The following is a 21,346-nucleotide window of genomic DNA, read 5'->3' on the forward strand; positions in this document are numbered from 1 at the left end:
ATTCTAGGTACTTACTGAAAGAAATGTATGATATTCTGTGTGAGTTCTATGGACTTTTCCTGCTGTCCTGACTGAAGATGCCTTGACACAACAATGTTTTCGCTCCGGTTTGAAACTGGGGAGGTTGAACAGTTCCGCAACAAGCTTTACTGAATGGTTATAGTAGCCGATAAGCGGGTGACATCAGTGTGGGGTGGATCTGGATGATCAGGAGAAAACTACTGATTTGCTTGTGTCAAAGATACGTCAGGAAGGTAAAGACCAACTCGACCTCAAGGAATGTGATACCAAAGGATGGGGGATGGGCTTTCCTGCCCTATGATATGGAAAGGCAGACATGTAGAATGGATAAACTTCTGTTTGTGTTCTGCTAAGTCATTAGTGCTGGAATGAGTTTATAGGGAAAGATAAAGACTCTGGGCTGAGTTAAACTGTAGTTGAGCCCGGAGTTTTCCTTTAACTCTGGTGCTTTTCTCCCTGGGCATCTAATGATTTTTTTATTTTTCCCCAATCAGACTTTCCTGGTCAGTAAAGTCAAATAAATAAATAAACAAATAAATCATATATATTTTGGATAAATTTGCTGTCCCCTTCTCGACCACGGTGGTGCAGCGGTTAATATTACACCTCACACCAAGAGGTTCTCTGGTTCGATTTTCAGCTGGAGCACCTTCTGTGCAGGGTCTGCATGTCCTCCCTATGGTCAGGTTAGTTTTAAAGACATGCAGGTAGGTGTGTGTGTGTGTGTGTGTGTGTGTGTGTGTGTGTGTGTGTGTGTGTGTGTGTGTGCGCGCGTACATGCGCGTGTGCCTTCTATGAAGATTTGGCACTGGGCTGGCAACTTGACATAGTAAAAACTCCACAGCCAATCAATCTGTGGGCTGGTGATCTGCTATGGTGACCCCCAATGGGAGAAACCAAAAGACATTGCTATGCTGTCCCTTTCTTACCATTTGTTTTGAGCTTATTTAAAAAGTCAGGAATAGGTGGGTATACTTTTTTAATCATATCTGACATTAAATTAGGTTTAGAAATTAACAAAATGTATACTGTTTTGTATTAAACACCAGTTTTCTATAACTAAATTATATTTACCTATTAAATAGTCTGTGTTAAGCATTTTCATCTCTCTTTACATTTGATTCCAAAACATCAAATTCCTATTTTATAAGCTTAACATTTTTTTTAAAGTTCATATTATCTACTCATTCTGATATAAATGCTATAGGGAATAAAGTGAACCATCATGCCTTTATCTGTTGTTGTTTATCAAAACAATTTCTAAATGTATTTCATATGTTGTTTATATAATATGAATCTGTTAGATTAATGGTGTTTTTAAATAACTACTTGTAATACCAGTTTATATTATTCAAGATTTGTGTGTGTTGTACAGTAATATTCTTTTTCTTTATTTAACCAAATGGTTTCATGTGTTTTTCCAACTGAGTAAATAATATGAGTTTAACCATAAAGCTACTGTTTTAATAAATGAAGCTATAGCATAAGTTTCTAGGTCAGGAACTCCTACTTCACTATCTTTCTATTCTCTTACATGATGTCCCAAAGCCATTCTAGGTTTGTTGGATGCCATAAGAATTTCAAATATCATTCAATCGATGTATTCTTTAAAAAGAACTAAACAAGTTGTCTGCATAATATATACACTAGTCTGAGTAAAATAAACATTTTGATTAAAATCAACCTATATTCCATTAAAGAGAATAACATATTCTCTTTATTTATTATTGGCTACTGTCTAAATTATGTTTATAATTTATTGTTGCTAGTTCGAATTTGGGTGGCTGCACCCCCCACACCCCTCCTAAATATATATACACCAACACCAACTCCGAGATCGCACTACAGTGTGGAAAGGGAAGCTTTTCGTATCTGTACTTTACCTAAAAGTATATATGTGCTCTTTACTTTCTGTTGGCCAAATATGGTTGTCCGATGTTTTTTTACGATGAAGTGCTGTTTCATTAAAAGGGATGCTTGTAGATTTGTGTTCAGGGAATGGCCATTAGAGGAATTCATATTACTTATTCTTAATAGTGTGTAATCTGCAAACAACTGAATTTTGAAAGTATATTGCTCCTTTAAATCTTATTATTATCCTATTATATTAAGTTTTATGCATTTGGCTAGTGGCTCAGAAGCTAAACTAAAAACAAAGGAGACAAGTGACCATCCTGTTTCATGCACTTGCTTATTTTATTGACTGGGAAATAAAAGATTTTAGTTTAATATATGAGAATGAATTTTCGATGAATAATAAAAAATAATAGTATTACCGGTATTACTTAGAAATCTGCATTTTCTAATACTTTTGTTAAATAAGATCAGATTACTGAATTGAATGCTTTAGTGACAAACTACAAATCTTATTTATTGTTATCAGCATAATTAATTAAAGTAATTATTCTTTTGATATAATCCTGTGTTCATCTATTTTGTATAAAGCCAGTTTGGTCTTCCTTTATTAATGTAGCTGGTATATGTTTTAATTTATTGATGAGGATTAACATAAAAAATGTAATTGATATACAATATAGGTCTACAAAATGAGCATATTTCCACAATGGAGATATGTTTACTAAAGTTTTAATTTCTGCGAATACATTCTGTAAAAGTTATAAAACTTTGAACTAATATTTTATACAGTTCAGAAAAAATGCTATCATTATTTGGAGCTTTATTTTCTTTCAGTCTTTCAGATTTTTTTTTTCTAAATAACGGAAACCTTGTGCTGTAGGATTTTCAGAAACTCTGCATTCAGCTTTACATTTCTGACAATAGACCTTTTTTCTCCTTATCTTTTCTCACAGTTTTGTAATACCAAGTTGAGACTTTTCTACATAAATATAATTTCACTGAGTCATAGGATCACAACAGAAACTTCATCATTATTATTGAGGTCTAATAGCTATGATATTGATGTTAGAAATCACTCTAAACTTTCTTATATAATCTGTTAATCTATTAAAAGAAGTCACTTTCTTGGATTTATCATTACAGTATAATTAATTACAGTGTAATTTGATAAAGGGCATGCCAAAATATTTATGTTTTCTGTTTTAGAAACCAAATAATTTGAAATACATACCCTAGCAATTTTTGACTGCATACTAAAACTACAAAAATAATGAGTATAAAACAAAGAATTTGATTCAGGAAAGTTATTAACATTAATACAATTAACTCATTCAAAAACTTTACTAAAATTTTAGCTATTGCTGAAATTCTGCACTTGTTAATTGCAGTAGTATCATTTTCAAGTATACAGTTACAGTCTTCTTCCTTTGTTACATTTCTCTTCATATCTGTAGTTAAAATTTTCAGATATTTGCTAGAGTGCTTGGCTCCGATTCCCAGAATCCAGTTCAAATGTAATAAGTTTAAGATTCATTTTTTTATTCAGTAATGTTAATGCATACCATACCTTTGTCATTGATGTACACGTTTATAACCCTAGCATTATAACAGAATTTCTACATAAGATTATGTGTTCACTTTCTCTAATGACTGTATGTAAACAAAGGAACGTCACTGCCTGAAATCTCATTTTATTAACCTTAGACACAAACAAAAAAAAAAACTACTGTTGGCCAAAGGAGAAAGAGAAGAAGAAGAGGGGGAAGGCATGTCCGGAGGCAGGAGGAGAGGAGGAAAGTTAGGAGTGTGGAAATGAAGGTAGGAACTTTGAATGTTGGCAGTATGACTGGTAAAGGGAGAGAGCTAGCTGATATGTTGGAGAGAATGAAGGTTGACATATTGGTCATGCAAGAGACCAGATGGAAGTGGGTTCAGATTGTTTTAGCATGGTGTGGGCAGGAGGAGAAATGGGGTAGGGGTTATCCTGAAGGAACAGTATGTCAAGATTATTTTGGAGGTGAAAAGAGTGTTGGATAAGGTGATGTTTATTAAGCTGGAAATTTATGGTGTGATGATGAATGGTGTAAGTGCATATGCTCCGCAAGTTGGTTGTGTGATGGATGAGAAAAAAAAATTGGAGCGAGCTGGATGAGGTGGTGGAAAGTGTACCCAAGGGTGAGAGAGTTTTGTTTGGAGAAGATTTCAATGTGCATGTTGGTAAAGGGAACAGAGTGGCTGAGGAGGTGATAGGTAGGTATGGTGTTAAGGAGAGGAATGCAGAAGGTCAGATGGTAGTGGATTTTGTGAAAAGGATGGACATGGCTGTGGTGTATACATATTTTAAGAATAGGGAGAAGCATTGGGTGACATACAAGAGTGGAGGAAGATGCACACAGGTGGATTATATCCTATGCAAGAGGGCCAGTCTGAAAGAGGCTGGAGACTGAAAAGTGGTGACAGGGGAAAGCATAGGTAAGCAGCATAGGCTGGTGGTCTTTAGGACAACCTTGGTGATCAAGAAGAAGAAGAAGAGGAGAGTGAGGACAGTGCCAAGAATCAAATGGTGGAAGCTGAAAAAGGATGACTGTAAAGTGGAGTTCAGGGAAGAGTCAAGACAGGCACTGGGTGCCAGTGAATAGTTACCAGATAGCTGAGCAGCCACAGCAGAGATGGTAAGGGAGACAACTAGAAAGGTGTTTGTTGTGTCATCTGGACAGAGGAAGGAGGACAAGGAGACCTGGTGGTGGAATGAGGAAGTACAGGAGAGTATACAGAAGAAGAGGTTGGCAAAGAAGTGGGATTGTCAGAGAGATGAAGAAAGTAGACAGGAGTACAAGGAGTGTATGGTGGAGAGAAAGGTGGTGAAGGATAAGGATAAGGTGTATGGTGAGTTGTATGAAAGGTTGGACACTAATGAGGGAGTAAAGGATTACAAGCGAGGAGAGTGTGTTCAGCCAGTGGAAAGAGTCCTTTGAGAAGATGAATGAAGAGAATGAGAGAGAGAAGGTTGGATGATGTGGGGATAGTGAATCAGAAAATGCAATGGATTAGCAAGGAGGAAGTAAGGACAGCTATAAAGAGGATGAAGAATGGAAAGAGTGTTGGTCCGGATGACATACCTGTGGAAGCATGGAGGTCTTTAGGAAAGATGGCAGTGGGGCTTTTAACCAGATTGTTTAATGAAATCTTGGAAAATGAGAGGATGCCTAAGGAGTGGAGAAGAAGTGTATTGCTACTGATTTTTAAGAATAAGGGTGATGTGCAGAGCTGTAGTAACTACAGAGGGATAAACTTGATCAGACACAGCATAAAGTTATGAGAAAGAGTAGTGGAAGCTAGATTAAGAAGGGAGGTGATGGTTAGTGAGCAACAGTATGATTTCATGCCAGAAAAGAGCACTACAGATGTGATATTTACTCTGAGGGTGTTAATGGATAAGTATATAGATCATCAGGAGGAGTTGCAGTGTGTATTTGTAGACTTAAAGAAAGCATATGATAGGGTGCCTAGAGAAGAGTTTTGGTATTGTATGTGGAAGTCGGGAGTGGCAGAGAAGTATGTAAGAGTGGTACAGGATATGTACAAGGGCAGTGTGACAGTGTTGAGGTCTGCAGTAGGAGTGACAGATGCATTCAAGGTGGAGATGGGATTACATCAAGAATCAGCTCTGAGCCCTTTCTTATTTGCAATGGTGATGGACAGGTTGACAGATGAGATCAGAGAGGAGTCCCCGTGGACTATGATGTTTGAGGATGACATTGTGATTTGTAGTGAGAGTAGGGAACAGGTTGAAGGAACCCTGGAGAGGTGGAGATATCCTCTAGAGAGGAGAGGAATGAAGGTTAGCAGGACTAAGACAGAATATATGTGTGTAAATGAGAGGGAGGGTAGAGGAATAGTGAGGATGCAGGGAGTAGAGTTGGCGAAGGTGGATGAGTTTAAATACTTGGAATCAACAGTTCAGAGTAATGGTGAGTGTGGATGAGAAGTGAAGAAGAGAGTGCAGGCAGGGTGGAGAAGTGTATCAAGAGTGATTTGTGACAAACAGGTACCAGTCACAGTGAAAGGGAAGGTCTACAAGATGGTAATGAGACCAGCTATGTTATATGGGTTGGAGACGGTGGAACTGAAGAAAAAACAGGAGTCAGAGCTGGAGGTGGTAGAGTTAGAGATGTTAAGATTTGCACTGGGTGTGATGAGGATGGACAGGATTAGAAATTAGTATATTAGAAGGTCAGCTCAGGTTGGAGGGTTTGCAGACAAAGCCAGAGAGGCGAGATTGCTGAGGAAGGATGCTAAGGATGGAGCTGCCAGGTAAGAGGAAAAGAGGAAGGCCTAAGATAATGTTTATGGATGTGGTAAGAGAGAACATGCAGGTGGTTGGCTTGACAGAGCAAGATGCAGAGAACAGGAAGAAATGGAAACATATTATCCTCTGTGGTGACCCCTAATGGGAGCAGCTGAAGGAAAAAAAAGGGAGGAAAAAGAAGACTTTAAAACAGAGATCTAATATTATTAAAGTTAACTAAACAACAAAACAAATTCCCTTCCATGGAACTGAAGGTTACTAATTTGATTAAAAATACCACTAAAACTAGCATTCTAAGTTCCTCCTTCTCTTATAACCTACTTATGTAACTGAACTTATTTTAAATCTGTAGTCCACTGTATATATTATTAAACAAATATTTAATGTGTAGGATATTTATAAGTATATTATACAAAAATCTAAATTACAACAGTCATAAATGTTAGTTTTAATTCCATCTCCCTTATTGCCATATACTAGTTTGTATCCATTGAAACATATGCTTACTCTTTAGGTACATAGGTAATTGCTAAGTATTTAGTCATAGAAACAAGAGAGGAGACCATCCCAGTTTCTCAAAAGCCCCTAAGCATATCTGCTTAAGTACTCTGCTTAGAGTCACATAGTAGGCAAATGAAAGCTGAGAGAATCAAACCCTGGAACACAATTAACAGCTTATCAACAGCTCATAGTTTCAGTCCTTTATGCTCTCTGCCAGACTTCAAATGCTCACCAAAACTTACAATTTTAACTCTCTCAACAGTGCTCAGCTTTCATAAGTAAAGTCATATACCATTTGCTTTGATATCCAAAACTATTACCAACCATTACTTATGTGATGCCAAGGGTAGTTGTATAATAATCTCCTAATCAGGCACATTTCCTTCTCAAACCTTCTTAATTTCTGTTTGTACCTCTCATATAACAAAATAGCTTATACACCTTCATTATTTCATCATGTATTCATTCTAAATAAGAAATACATTATAAACCACTATTTGAATATGCTAAACATAATTTTAATATATAAATATATTGCCACTTTTATAATGTTCATATTGCACTATTCCCCTATAAGCTTATTGAATTATTTCAGTCCTAATATATTATAATACCCTAAATAATATATATTCTACACCCATTACTCATACAAGGTCTTTTCTCTGTTGTATAACTATATAGTCTTTATTTCAGTATAACTATTCACTACATTTCTGTTTTAAACATCACCCATATTTTATAATATTCACTATAATCTGAGAGAGATTTCAGTCACACTGTTTTAATAACCCTATCTAAATACATGCTAAAAAATACAGGGCCTAAACACTTAACTAGCTACAAGCCTACAGATCCTTTTATCATCTGGGACAAGACTGTGGATCACCAAACAGGCTGTGGCCTACTTCTCTTATTTGGATTGGTGCTAACATTTGCTTCTGGTGAGAGAAGAAGCAAAGGATCATTGTATCCCAACAGAGTGAAGCTGTGGTGAGATCAGCACTAGTAGTAGCCAGGCAGTAGCCATTCATGCGACGCTCCTCTTTTCATTATTCTTGACAAGCTCATTCTTTGTTTTCAGTAAGTACTGCTTGATTTGTTTCTGACTTCGGAATATCTGCCTAAATACTTCATCCTTAAATTTTCAGGGTCTACGTATTAGTTTCACCTAAAGTGTTTGGCAGTGCTCCGTACAGACTCAAACACCTTGAGTGACATTTTCCCTGAAAAAGCACCATTGAAATTTCTCCAATATCTAACTGGACACAGGACAACTAGTTTGCATGATAAGCACTGTCCACATAGTTGCAAACCGGATACTCCTGACCGTGGTTGATATTCGCACTCCAACAGTCTAATTAATAAAAAAGGGGTCTGTTGCCATGGATATGAACTTTCCTACTGTCTCCATTACCGGCTTGGTGGATATGGGCATCCTAAGGCAATGAAGAAATTGCCTCATGTTTAACTCATTCACTCTGGAGCAGCTCAGAAAATGCTGTCTGCTAACTTCTACCATAGGAGCGACAGAGCTCAGATGGATCTGAAGAAGGCTTTGATAGCTGAAAGCGCTAATCTGTTGTTTGTTGTTTTTTGTCTTGTTGAGATACAGCACTGAATAAATCATTGAGATACGTGTTATGGTGTGGTGCATCGCTCATCTTTTAGTTATTGTAATAAAAAAATCATAATTGTCATAACCTTAGTCCTAAAAAATTGTGATATATGTACATGTGTACAGCAAATATACATGGTTCTTTTAACATGTTGTAAGGTGTAATACTGTCTTCAATACTGAGATCTTAATTAGCATGTTGACATCTTCCCTAGCAAAGTTATTTACCAAAATATGAAAAAAATGTCAATTTTTATAACCTTTGTCCTAAACAAACTGTGATATCTGTTCATGTGTACAGCATACAGACACAGTTCTTTTACCATGTTGTATGTACTATTACTGTCTTTAAATAAGATATTACTTACCATGTTGACAAGTTCCCTAGCAAAATTATTTACCAAAATATGAAAAAAAGTCATGAGTTTCATAATCTAAGTCCTAAACAAACTGTGATATCTGTACAAGTGTACAGCACATAGGTGCAGTTCTTCTACCATGTTGTAAGGACTACACTGTCTTCCGAATGAGGTATTATTACTTAACACAAAGACCTGCTCCCTAGCAAAGTTATTTACCAAAATATGAAAGAAAACAATTTCCATAACCCAAGTTATAAACAAACTGTGTTATCTGCACATGTGTACAGCATATAGACACAGTTCTTTTACCATGCTGTAGGTACTAATACTGTCTTCAAAATGAGCAATTACTTAGCATGTTGACATGTTCCCTAGCTTATTTACCAAAAGTTATTTACCAAAATATAAAAAATATAATAATTTTCATAACCAAAGACCTAACCAAACTGTGATAGCTGTGCATGTGTACAGCATACACAGACAGTTCTTTTTCCATGTTGTATGTACTAACAATGTCTTCAAAAAGTAGGTCTTATTCAGCATGTTGGCATATTCCGTATGACAGTTACTCACAAAAATATGAAAAAAAATATCAATGTTCATAACCTGAGTAATAAACAAACTGATATATTTGTGTACAGCATGCAGATACAATTATTTTACCAATTTGTAAGTACTAATACTGTCTTCAAAATGAGGCTGTACTCAGCATTATTCTTTTGGTAAGGTTCATAATTTGCAGTGATGATGCAGAGGTATATACCTACCAGCCAGGAAAACACCAACTGGCATACACTATCAGAATGGCAGTGGGTACAAATCACTGTAAACAGACACATTCTTGGCCTAGCCAAAATGCTGCATGAATGGATATTAACAAGGGGCTACAGAAAGGGCACATGTAAAGAGAAAAAGCACAGTCAGAAAGAAACTGGGATGGTGGGGGGGGGGCTTCTGCATGACTCCACATTGACAGAAAACAAAATCTGCCATGTGCATTCATCAATGTGATAATGACTTTCAGTAATGTGAATAACAGTGGGGGCTGCTGAGAGTTTTACCTGACAGGTGATAATGACTCCGTGTTATACTGTAACTGCATGTATTGTAAATCAACAATATGATAATGACTTGCATTTCATTACTGCAAGGTTCTGCATGCTCTGACAAAGGTGAGAATGCCTGCACATAACCTGTTGAGTAGACATTCATTACATTCATGGTGTATATGTAATGTAAGACAGAGTCATTATCATCTGTTAGGAAAAGACCAGAGTAATTCAGTAAAAAGTAGTATAACACATTTATTGCTGAGCCCATCCTCTCAACTAAATTCTGCACATGACTGACAGTCAAAAATATTGTCCAAAATATATATTTGCTCCATGCCAGAATTAGTGTATAAGTAATAACATTTATCTCACTGAGCCTTTCCTCTCACCCAAATATGTTTTGACATATTACATGTAACTTATCCTCTTGACACTTTCATATTAGTACCCTATTATTGTGGCATTTTTATTACCATTTCTATTGGTGTAGATGGCCTGCCTGTGACGCAGTGAACTCAGGTTCCATGAGTAGCTTGGGCATCTCCTGTAGCTGTTTCAGAAAAGATAAGTGTGCCTATTCTGTAGAGGAGTGTTGATCCTGGGGGAATGATGTCACAAACCCCCCTCAGAGTAGAGTGTGCAAACACAGAAGTGACCTGGTGTCTGCATTTCACTTGCAAATGCAAAATTGCCTTTGAGGTGGAATATGCCCTCATACAGGGGAATCATTGTGACCCTTGAAGTGACATGTATCAAAGTCGCTTGCCCAGGGAAGGGACCTGGTCTGAAACAGGAAAAAATCAAGTATAACAACATACACCTGCTATGAACAGCATGTGTACTCCTCTTTCTTTCTCACTCCTTGTATTGCATTTACCAAATTCTTGGTGCAATTGTCAAATCCACCCAGACTCATAAAAACTCCAGCAGGGCCTGGACTAGTTCAGTTAAGTTTTTTGCAAGTCTGTTTTGAGCTCTCTTCAAGTGGCAAATAATGAAATGCAGTACAGTTACCTTTGGGATATATATCATCTCCCTTGTCTTACCACATCGACAACACCTTATTAAAACATGTAATGGTTATCTTGAACTTAGGTACCAAGTTAACAGAAATTTTTATTTTAATCACTATGCCATGGTCATTGAAAGGAAGCCTTACTCAGATGATCTGTCCAGGCTTTTTGATGATCCTATAGCCATATGTTACTATGAAACTGTAAACCTATCAACATATGATGTGCTAGAAAGACAGAATCATAAGTAAGGACATCACATCAGAGACTAAGGATGTTATAATTCCTCTGTACTCGACCCTTATCAGACCACTAAGACTACAACACTCCATTTTGCATGAACCTCACCAGACACCTGCAGCTGTTAGAGAGACCACAGAAGTTTCTCACCAAGAAAATTCAGGGCCTCCAAAACAAAACCTACATGGAAAGACTGAAAGCCCTGTCATTGTACTGTGTATCCTCAGGCTGCTGAGAGGTGAGTTGTGCTTGGCCTGTAAGTGCAGTGTCTAACCCTGCTCTAATGGAAATGCTGCACATCCGCAAAGCAAATGGAACAAGAGTCACTCGTTCCAGGGATCTCAACCTAGCCTGCAACATCAACAGATATGTGTTCTGAGATTGCCATATAACATAACTGGACAACCAAATTATCAAAATGTAAATCAATATATGATTGCCAACTGTAAGCAGTAGATTACCTATAACATACTGTGTCTTTTACCTCTTTTTCTCTTTAGGGCAAAATTACTATGTTTATTGTTCTTATGTCTCCATGCTCTTCTGCTTAGCACTTCTGTTAAACATCCTGAACATTTCCTTTTTTTTTGTGGAATTTACTCACCTACTTATTTATTCATTTTTTTATTTATTTATGCATAAGGTTTTTTCCCTGAAACAGTAACTGAAACATCAACAAACATGTTCAATATGGATTTGCAAAAATATGTATGTTGCAGTGTAATGAGGGTGAGAATAAAAGGTGGGCATAATATCTGAACATCCTGTCACACATGACAAAATAATGGCAACATGTTTATTTCCAGCAAACCTTCACTTACAGTTTAAGATCTAAGTAAAAGACAGCATAATTAAAAAAAAAACTGATGAGCAAGCTTAGTTCTGAGATGTCAACATCTGAAAGCTAGAACGTCAAGAGTTTATTGCAAGAATAAGCAATACTGTGCTGTAGTTTTACTTGAATAAATTAGCATCTAGTTTAGCTATTCAGCCTGCCTGCCAGTAGGGTTGTCATCGATCTTTGCGGCTAACATCAGACTTGGGTCACACCCCCTGCACCTCCCATAACCCCACCTACATCCAAACCACTTTCCACCCATTTCGTGATGTCATCGCTGCATCATATAATTTGACACATCTTTTTCTGTCCATAATGATTTTTTCCTTCATGTTACTTGCTTTCTGTGGAGTTTATATTATAAATATTATCTGTGAAATAATTTATTTTCATTTTATTTTTGCCTTAATGAACTAGGTGTCAAAGGCAGTCGGAAGAAAGACTGCATATTATAGTTACTTGTCCTAAAATAGCAGAATCACGTGTTCACTCATGCTGTATATGTAGGACGTCAAAGCTTTGCACAAGCTGAATTTATACACATCTGCATAACTGTACACAGCTGCTGCTGCCAGGAATCACTCGCTTTCACTCTGCTCTCCTCTCTCTCACTCACATATACTCTTACATGCTTTCATTCAAACATTCACTCAAACAGACAGAAGCATACACACACACATACTCGCACTTCAGAAAATGCAAGGTAACAATTTCTGTTTTTTACAACATGTTGCTATTTTAAGCCTTTGTTTCCACTTTATTTTAGGCTTTAACTAGATAACTTGAGCTAAGAAATTGACATCGAGAGGTACACAAATATCTACTGCTGCCGCTGCCAGGGATCACTCACTTTCACTATTCACTCTCTCTCACTCACACACACACACACACACACACACACACACACACACACACACACACACACACGCACACGCACACAGAAATATAAACACACAGATACCTATTTTTTTCAGTTTCTTTTACTTTTTACAATCAATAAGAAAACAGAGAAAATCAGCTAGCTATGACCAATCAGAAGCATAGAAAGGGAACACATCAAGCCATTTTTCTCCAAAACATCCTATGTAAACAGTGGTTAACTCCACTGTGAAAATTAAGTTGAGAAGGTAATTAGTAACATTCAGGTACCATTCCAATTTAGTTTTCAGCAGTGGAGTTACATTGTGATTCTAAACTTGGCTGCGTTCCTAGACTACCTCAGATGTAACGTACAAGGATTGTTACCACCTTAGGGAGTGCTTGGATGTAACCTTAAATGCACCCTGTGGCAGTACTCGAGGTTAATGAGTTAATTCTCAAACAAACCGATATGGTATGTGAGAGATGTATTTACACAATGTCACTGGAGGCAAAGCTCTCTCATAAAAGTACTCCTAATGTCAATAAGGTTGTCAGTAGTACATGTGCTGCACCCATCATGCACAATTCAAAGCAGACATATCGACCCACATATGCTGAGGCATTTACATGTAACCTTCCTAAACCACAAAGATGTCCTAGACAAAGTACAGATAAGAAATATCCTCAGCAGCCCCAAATGCGCTCTTTCAAAACAACACCCACATCAACACATAGAGCTACATTATATGGAGCTTCTACCTCTAAGCCCAAAAGGCAAGTCACTACACAATCCAACATTCTAGTCACTGGAGACCCCAATTGTGAGATACACTGATGTCCCTCCCAACAGGCTGAGTAAGGAGAAAGTTATGGTCATTTGCTTAACAGAGACTAGGATCCGCCATATTACGCATGCACTCAGGTCATTGGGCCACAATTACCAATATGACTCAGTCATGGTCCATGTGGGAGTAAATGACCTGAGACGTACCTCCCTAGACCATATGAAGAGAGACATCAGCTCTTGGAATATGCGTCTCAGGCTGGTATGAGCCTAGCATTGAGCAGCATTTTATCTTCTCCATGGATGATGACACAATATGAACAAAAGATGATTGACTTTAATAATTGGCTTAGTTTCTGGTGTCATTCTAAGGGGGGTGCAATATTTGTCAGCATGGAAGGAGATGGTCAATAGACCACTCTGCTTTGCCAGGGATGGTCTGCACCTCTCCCCTCTAGGCTTTTGAATATTAGCTAAAACATTGTCTTCCCCCATAGTTCCTTTTTTAGGCAATGCTAAACTGAAAGAATTTCTGAAAATCTAAAGGTATTACTGCTCAATGCTAGGAGTCTAAACAAAAAGCTCCATTCCCTAGAAAATGCTGATTTTTGTGCAGTCAGTGAGACATGGTTTAATGCCATAGAGAGCACACTAACAATGAAAGGTTCTAATGCCTTCCACACATTTAGACCAGCTACTTCACAGGCAGGGACTAAAGGTGGAAGTGTCTCTATTTACATCAACAATAAATATACTTCAAGGCTAGTCAAACAGGATAATGCACTTGAGCTGCTCCATGTTCAAATCACCATAGGTAAAATCCGATACCACTTCCTTGCAAGCTATAGGTCCCCCTCTATGACCCAGGAAACCCATACCATGCATTTAAACTTATTAGAAACACTAACCATCCAACCTAATACCATAGTCATGGATAACTTTAATTACCCCACTATTAACTGGGAATCCTGTGCAGCACCAAATGTACATGAACAGAGATGCCTGGATTTTGTAAACACAAACTCCCTGGACCAGATAGTCAATACACCAACCAGGGGTACAGCCATACTGGATCTGGCCTGCACTAATATGGGAGACTGCTGCACACCTCCTACTGTAATGCCTTCCCTGGTAAGGTCAGACCACAAAATGGTCTCCTTTGAAGTAAAAACAAAACCTGAACCCCCAGCTAAACCGGGAATATTCAGGAACTATTCTAAGGCTAACCTCCTACTATTATGTGCGAACCTGGCAAAATGTCAAGCCCCAATAAACCCTAAGAACACATCTGCTTATGCAGAACTCTTTACAGAAACCCTGTACAAGCATGTTAATAGCTGCACAGAGACAGCTGTATCCACCAGGAAGAAGTACAGAACTAACTCAAAAAACAAGCCACCCTGGTGGAATCACAAACTCAGTCGGATGTGTTACAGGAGGAAGAAAATCATGGCAAAAATTAGGAGGTGCAGCACTCAGCAAGATAAAAACACTCTCATCAAACTAAACAAACAACTCAGAGGACAAATAAAGTTTACTAAAGCCAAATTTGAGGTAAGTTTGGCCTCCCAGACCAAGGACAACCACAAAGCATTCTTTAGCTATGTCTGCAACCTCAAAGGCAATACACAATTGTATGCAGAGCTCGTTGTAAATGGAGCCACCTATGCTGAGCCAGAATATATAAAAAACCTAATGGCCAACAAATTCAGCTCCAACTTTACTCCTCTCTCTCCCTCAACCTTTCCTTAGGAAATATCATAAAATATAACTCCCCCTACTATCACTAGGGAACAGGTCCTTAATGCTGTCTCTAAGACCAAGAACATTACATCAATGGGGGCAGACATGTCGGGATGCCTTCTAAATAGCATGAAACATGACCTGTCAGGGCCTCTGGAATTACTATTTAACAGTAGCCTCCAAACAGGCTTCGTGTCTCATGAATGGAGAAAGGCAACAGTCATTCTTCTGCACAAAGGTGGGCCAGCTACAGAACCTGGAAACTACAGACCCATAAGTTTCACTAGTCTTATATGTAAAACCTTGGAAAAAAATGATCATGGAGATGATCAACAGAGATATAGTAAACCTCCAGACAATGGACCCAACCCAGTTTTGTTTTGTCAAGGGCAGATCATGCCTACTCAACCTAGTGGACTTCTTTGAGAAGGTCACCAAAGCAATGGCTGAGGGAAAAATCATTCACACTGTCTGCCTTGACCTGGCCAAGGCATTTGACGCAATACCTCTCTTGGGCATTGCTGACAAACTCAAGAGGTTAGGTACAAACCTGTATGTCACCTGGTGGATAGACAACTGGCTCACAGACAGGACCCAGGAAGTAAGAATTGGGAGTCCACCTCTACAAAGAGGCCAGTCACAAGTGGAGTCCTTCAGGGATCAGTCCTTGGACCGCTCCTTTTTGGCATTTACTTCTCAGAAGTCAAGGCCAATGTCAGTGGTCTCTGGCTGACTAAATTTCAGATGATTGCAAATTAGGAGCTGTCCTTGAATCTCACAATGACACAAATATTCTCCAGGAGGAGCTGACAGACAAATAACTAGTGTCAGAGCCATGGACTAAAAGTAAATGCCAAGAAATGCATAATAGTATCCTTTGGGAAGCCATCCATCCCTGGTAACTATCATATTGACAACACACCCCTTAGATCTGACCCAGTAGTCAGGGACTTAGAGACACACATAGATAGTAATCTAGCCTGTGATCATCATGTCTATAGTGGTAAGGAAATCATTCTGTGTTGCATAGGTTATAAACAAATGTATGGCATCTAAGTTCAAGGAAGTCATTGTTCCACTGTATTCGGCATTCATCAGACCTATCATTGAATACAATGCCCCCTTTGGTATGTACCTAACCAGGCATATCAAACAACTGAAACATCCACAGAGGTTCCTTACTAAAAGAATGCAGGACATAAGTAATATGCCCCATGCAGACCGCCACAAGGCCCTATCCCTGTATTCTGCCTCCTACAGGCTTTTGAGGGGAGATATATGCCTGGCATACAGGGCATTGTCAGACCCCACTCTGATGGACTGCCTGCCTATCCACAAAAGAAACTGTACCAGAATTACCCATTCTAAAGACTTAAACCTTGCTTGTGATATAAATAGGACCTGCTGGAGAGATAGGTGTGTATCCCAGAGACTACCCTGTCTATGGAACAGCTCCCCATACATGTGAAGCAGAGTTCCTCCCTAGCCCAATTCAAGTGCAACTTGGACAATTGGATGGGAAACCGGAAATTCATTCTTGGTTTGGCACCTATGTCTCTAATGGACACAGGTAACCTGTAAATGATTCATCTCCCTGGCCCATTCTTACACTTATCAAGGGTATCAGAACTTGTCAGAGATTTAGGATGCATGGCTAGGCTTAAAAAAACCCTGTGGTTGTTAGTCCAGTAAACACCTATGAACCTAGAGTTAAAATTCTATGGTTGTTGACTTTGGAGCAGGTAAAAACCTGAGAATAGTTTTGATCAGTTTAAGCAAAGCTAATAGACAAATTTCCTACCTCCAATATTGACAGTTACATCAAAAGACTAGTCTGGAACATAATTAAAATGAAAATAAAACTTTATTTTCTGTCAAGAAAAAAAATGACAGCTGGCAGTCTTTGTTAATTCAGATTAAAACATATAAAACACTGTGAAAGAGGAAGTAAAAAAAATAACTGAATGAGTGTGTGTATAAACATTATCATGTGTGAGTCAACATTCAAAAACAGTTGTATAAACATAAAAATAGTATATATATATATATATATATATATATATATATATATATATATATATATATATATATGTGTGTGTGTGTGTGTGTGTGTGTAATTAGATATCACCTTCTTTAACCATTACAATTCAGAATACTCTGTAATTTATATGAGACTATTAATATACTTATCTTGCTGCTTTATCAGATATGGTGCTGCATAACTTTCCTGTTCAATCTTCCAATGAAGAACTCTCTACAAGCAAAAATGTATTTTTAGACATAGTTTATGGCATTTGATAACCTTTAAAGCAGCTAAACTCACAGTTTTCTTTCTTAGCTTGACTATGTACCAAATAGGAAGCTCAACTCTCAAAGCTCCACCTATTGTGCAATGCAAAGTCACAAAGTGATTACACTACTTTTTTATCTCAAGCTTTTAAAACATTTTAACATTAAGTTTTATTTATTTTTGTTTAGTTTGACATTTGATAACCAGGAAAGTTTGACTGGATAAAGGTTTACCTATTTTCAGTGGAACCCTGGGGAGAAAAGCTCCACAACATTTTTAAAAAATAATAAGCAAATTCTTGAAGTGCAGGGATACATTAAGAAGCCAAATACTAGCTACTACAAAATACAGCTACTACTTCTATTGCTTGATTAAGTGTGGGAGCTTCAGCTTAGAGTGCATACAAGACTAATATTAACAGAAAATTGCTAAAAGCATGAAAATCAATAGTGAAGTGTCAGTTTGGATATTAAATATGCAAGTCATTTAAAGTAACAGTATCAATGTGGAAAGAAAAAACATAGATTACTTTGAAACAGTCTACTTATACATGAAAGAATATGCTAAAATAGTTGGCCAGATTCCAAGAGAGTTACTCACAGTGTAAGTCTGCCCTGATTCTGAAAGACCTGCTCTCAGTGTACATGACATACTTTGGTGTAAGGCATATCTATAAGGAGGCTTTTACCAAGGTCCAGATTCCAAAATACATGCTCTCAACTTTCTCTCAGTATAAGCATCACTGACACTGACAGCAAGTTGTTTGGAATCAGGGCCAACGTAAATATTTTTACACATTAAGTGATATAGACATGTAGGCTAAACTTTATGTATATCAATAAAATATGTTAAAGAATGCAGAACACTTGCCAAACAATATGTGATTTATAATGACCTTGTCCTAAGAGAATAAAGGACACAGTCTGAAAAGCTATATTTTATATATATATATATATATATATATATATATATATATATATATTTTTTTTTTTTTTTTTTTATTTAATGTTCATTTGAATGCAATTTTAATAACATGTTTTTTAATAAGTTTTTTCAATCAAACAGTAATAAATTAATTTTTAACATATGTATGTATTTATAGACCAAGCATATATTAAAGTAGGCATTTTAGAACTCACTTTATGTAAGTTATGTTTTAAGGAAAAGGGAATGGTTTGTTATTTTGTTGTTCCTTGCAAAATCTTTGTATGGCCACTAGATGGTGCTAAATGGATTAGTTTTGCAGAAGTATTTCTTTCATCAAAGGAAAGTTTCATTTCATTTTTTACTTATTTGGTATTTTTTAATTCATTCATGCATTTTACCAAAATTGAACACAGTTTTAAAAGTGAATGGTTATTTATAATAAGAGTATGTGATTTAGTAATGTATTGACACACACCTTTAAATTTTTAGCATATAAAATATAAAATGTTAACATCAGGTTAAAAGCACAAAAGCACTTTTTTCACTTTTTCTCAGTTACAAGTTGATTGCTTAGCAAAGCTGATTTGTTAACTGAAACAATGTGCTCTATAAAAGGTGTTAGCTTTGGAAGCAGCCCGCATCTGATGAAGTAGGAGAAACAAAAACGTACTGTGTATTTGGAGGCGTTTATGTGAACTGTTTGTGGCTTGTGGATTAAACTTCTGTTTCCTGTGGCAGCTTCGGTTCTATGCTTTATTGTTTTACCTTCTGGGTCATCATACTCTCTAATTTCAAGGTTGTTTATCGTGTTGGTGACCGTATATATATTATTTATAAACTATCACTGAATAGCCAAAATGTATACTTTGTTTAAATAAACACTTTAGTCCATTATATTCATTTTCTAGTTTTGAGAGTATTTTTATTTTTCATTAGAACAAACCTTCTTTCCAAATCTTATGGCTTTTCTCTCTAGGCTTGTATAGTTCTAATCCATTTCTTCCTGAAGATTGCTGATAGTTTTTAGATCTAATGGAAGAAAAGAGAATATTCTAAACAGTCAAAAAGTATTTTCCTTCAATAGATTTTTAATCTTGCTAGAAATAAAATGTGACAATACTGCTATTTTAGGGACTTAACCAGTGATAAGCAGGCCTTCATTTAATTTTCATTACTTTTTGTGAGTAGTCATTACCAAGTCTGATAACAGATCTATTAATTTCCAGAGGAGGATTTGTCCAAGCAGTTTTAATAGGAAGTTTTTTTATCCAGATGTGAGATGAATTTAACAATTATAGCTGGAGATTTTCTTGAGAATTCAATGAGCTCTTTCTATACCATATAACCGTATACAGTCTCTATACCATGGTATACAGACCATATACCATATAACTATATATATACAACTAATTCTACATCAACACATGCCATTTGCATTCAGTATAGCTATAATTCTACTCTGATATGCTTTGCTTCCTCTCTCTCTCCACACTTCAAACTACTACATTGAATCTTTCACCTTAGCTGAGTTTTTGGCTTGCAAAAAATGTATTTATTTATTTGACATTTGTTTACCATGAAAGTCTGACTGGGTTAGAAAGTGCCCATTTGCAGCAGAGGCCCATTGAGAGAAAAACTCCACAATCACAATCTTTCAAAATCAAGTACAGATATTTTAAATCACCAAGTATCATGTTACACTACAAAACATGAGTGAAAAAATGCTGCAATGTGAAATACATAGAACGTATATTTCGTAGCAGAGTGCAATGAAAAACATAACATGACTTGGAAAAATATGTGAGGAAAAACTCAATAGTCATATTACTTGTTACATATATTAGTATGTGATAAATGAAACCTGAGACAATTCTAAGAAGATGTTTAAAAAGATATTAATGATTATATGATTAGAGACAGCGAGGGGAAGTGATGTCTTAGTTTGAGAGATGCCATTCATATTATGGTTAGAGAAGGAGATTATAAGAAGAGTGCAGCGTAGGGTGTCTTCAGGTAGCTTAGATGAGTAGGGAGGAAAGAGAAAGAGGTAGAAGAAGGGTCTGCAGAAATGAAGTGGATAATGTAAGGTAGTAGGAAAAATAAAAAAGGAGTGCAGTAAGAGGCTGGAGAGGTTGTGAAGTGTGATTTAGGTTGAAGGGGTGAGTGAAGCATACTGAGCAAGTTCAGCCAGGATTGGCATAGGAGCAGGACCAGGATTTTGTAAAGTATTCTTCAAGGGAGCACTTAAAGGTTGGCAGGTTAGAAGATAAGGAGTTCTATTTTTTTGCTGCTGAGTATGTGTATAGGCTTTGTCCAGGTGACTTATTCAGTTTATTTATGGTGAGAAGTTGTCTTCTGATCTAAGAGTTTTTTAGGGAGATATATGTTGATTAAAGGGGTAAGACCTAGGCAGGCTAATAGTTTGTGTATGATTGTCTATACTGTTATAAGTTGAATGAAGGAGAGGTGGAGGGGGAGTTCCAGCTGACTGAGGGTATGCAGAGCTTTACAGTGATGAGTAAAGGAGGATGAATTTGTACTATACTTGACAATTTTGTTGTAGCAGCTTCCAGGTCTTTTTTTTATAGAGGATGCAAATTGGTTAGAATTGGTGCTCTACAGTGCAGGGAGAGCAGAAGGTAGGTTTTGGCTAGAGTAATTTTTGTGGGTGTGCTCAGAATATGTTTGTTTTTGTATAGCATGCTTAGTTTTTTATGGGTTTTCTTGATATTGCTTTTGACATGGAGGTCAAATTTAATATTATTATCTATGATTACTCCTAATAGTTTGGTATAGTGGACTGATTCAATTTCAGCGCCATTTACCGAAATGATTCTGAAAGATGCTGATGCTTTGTTAGGGGTGTCATTTTTGGGGTTAAATAGGAGGAGTTTGGTTTTCTGGGTGGTTGAGCCAGGTCTCAATGGAACTGA

The 21,346-nt window shown here is 37.0% G+C and overlaps 1 protein-coding gene across 1 annotated transcript in view; it reads left to right on the top strand.

Annotated features, from left to right (window-relative positions):
* Nucleotides 1–21,346, top strand: part of FBLN1 (fibulin 1) — a gene marked incomplete in the record, with an annotated part of 2,573,942 nt that overhangs the window by 1,039,634 nt on the left and 1,512,962 nt on the right.

This window comes from Protopterus annectens, chromosome 11.part0, assembly GCF_019279795.1.
Source record: "Protopterus annectens isolate FY-2018-M chromosome 11.part0, PAN1.0, whole genome shotgun sequence".
Taxonomy (NCBI): domain Eukaryota; kingdom Metazoa; phylum Chordata; order Ceratodontiformes; family Protopteridae; genus Protopterus; species Protopterus annectens.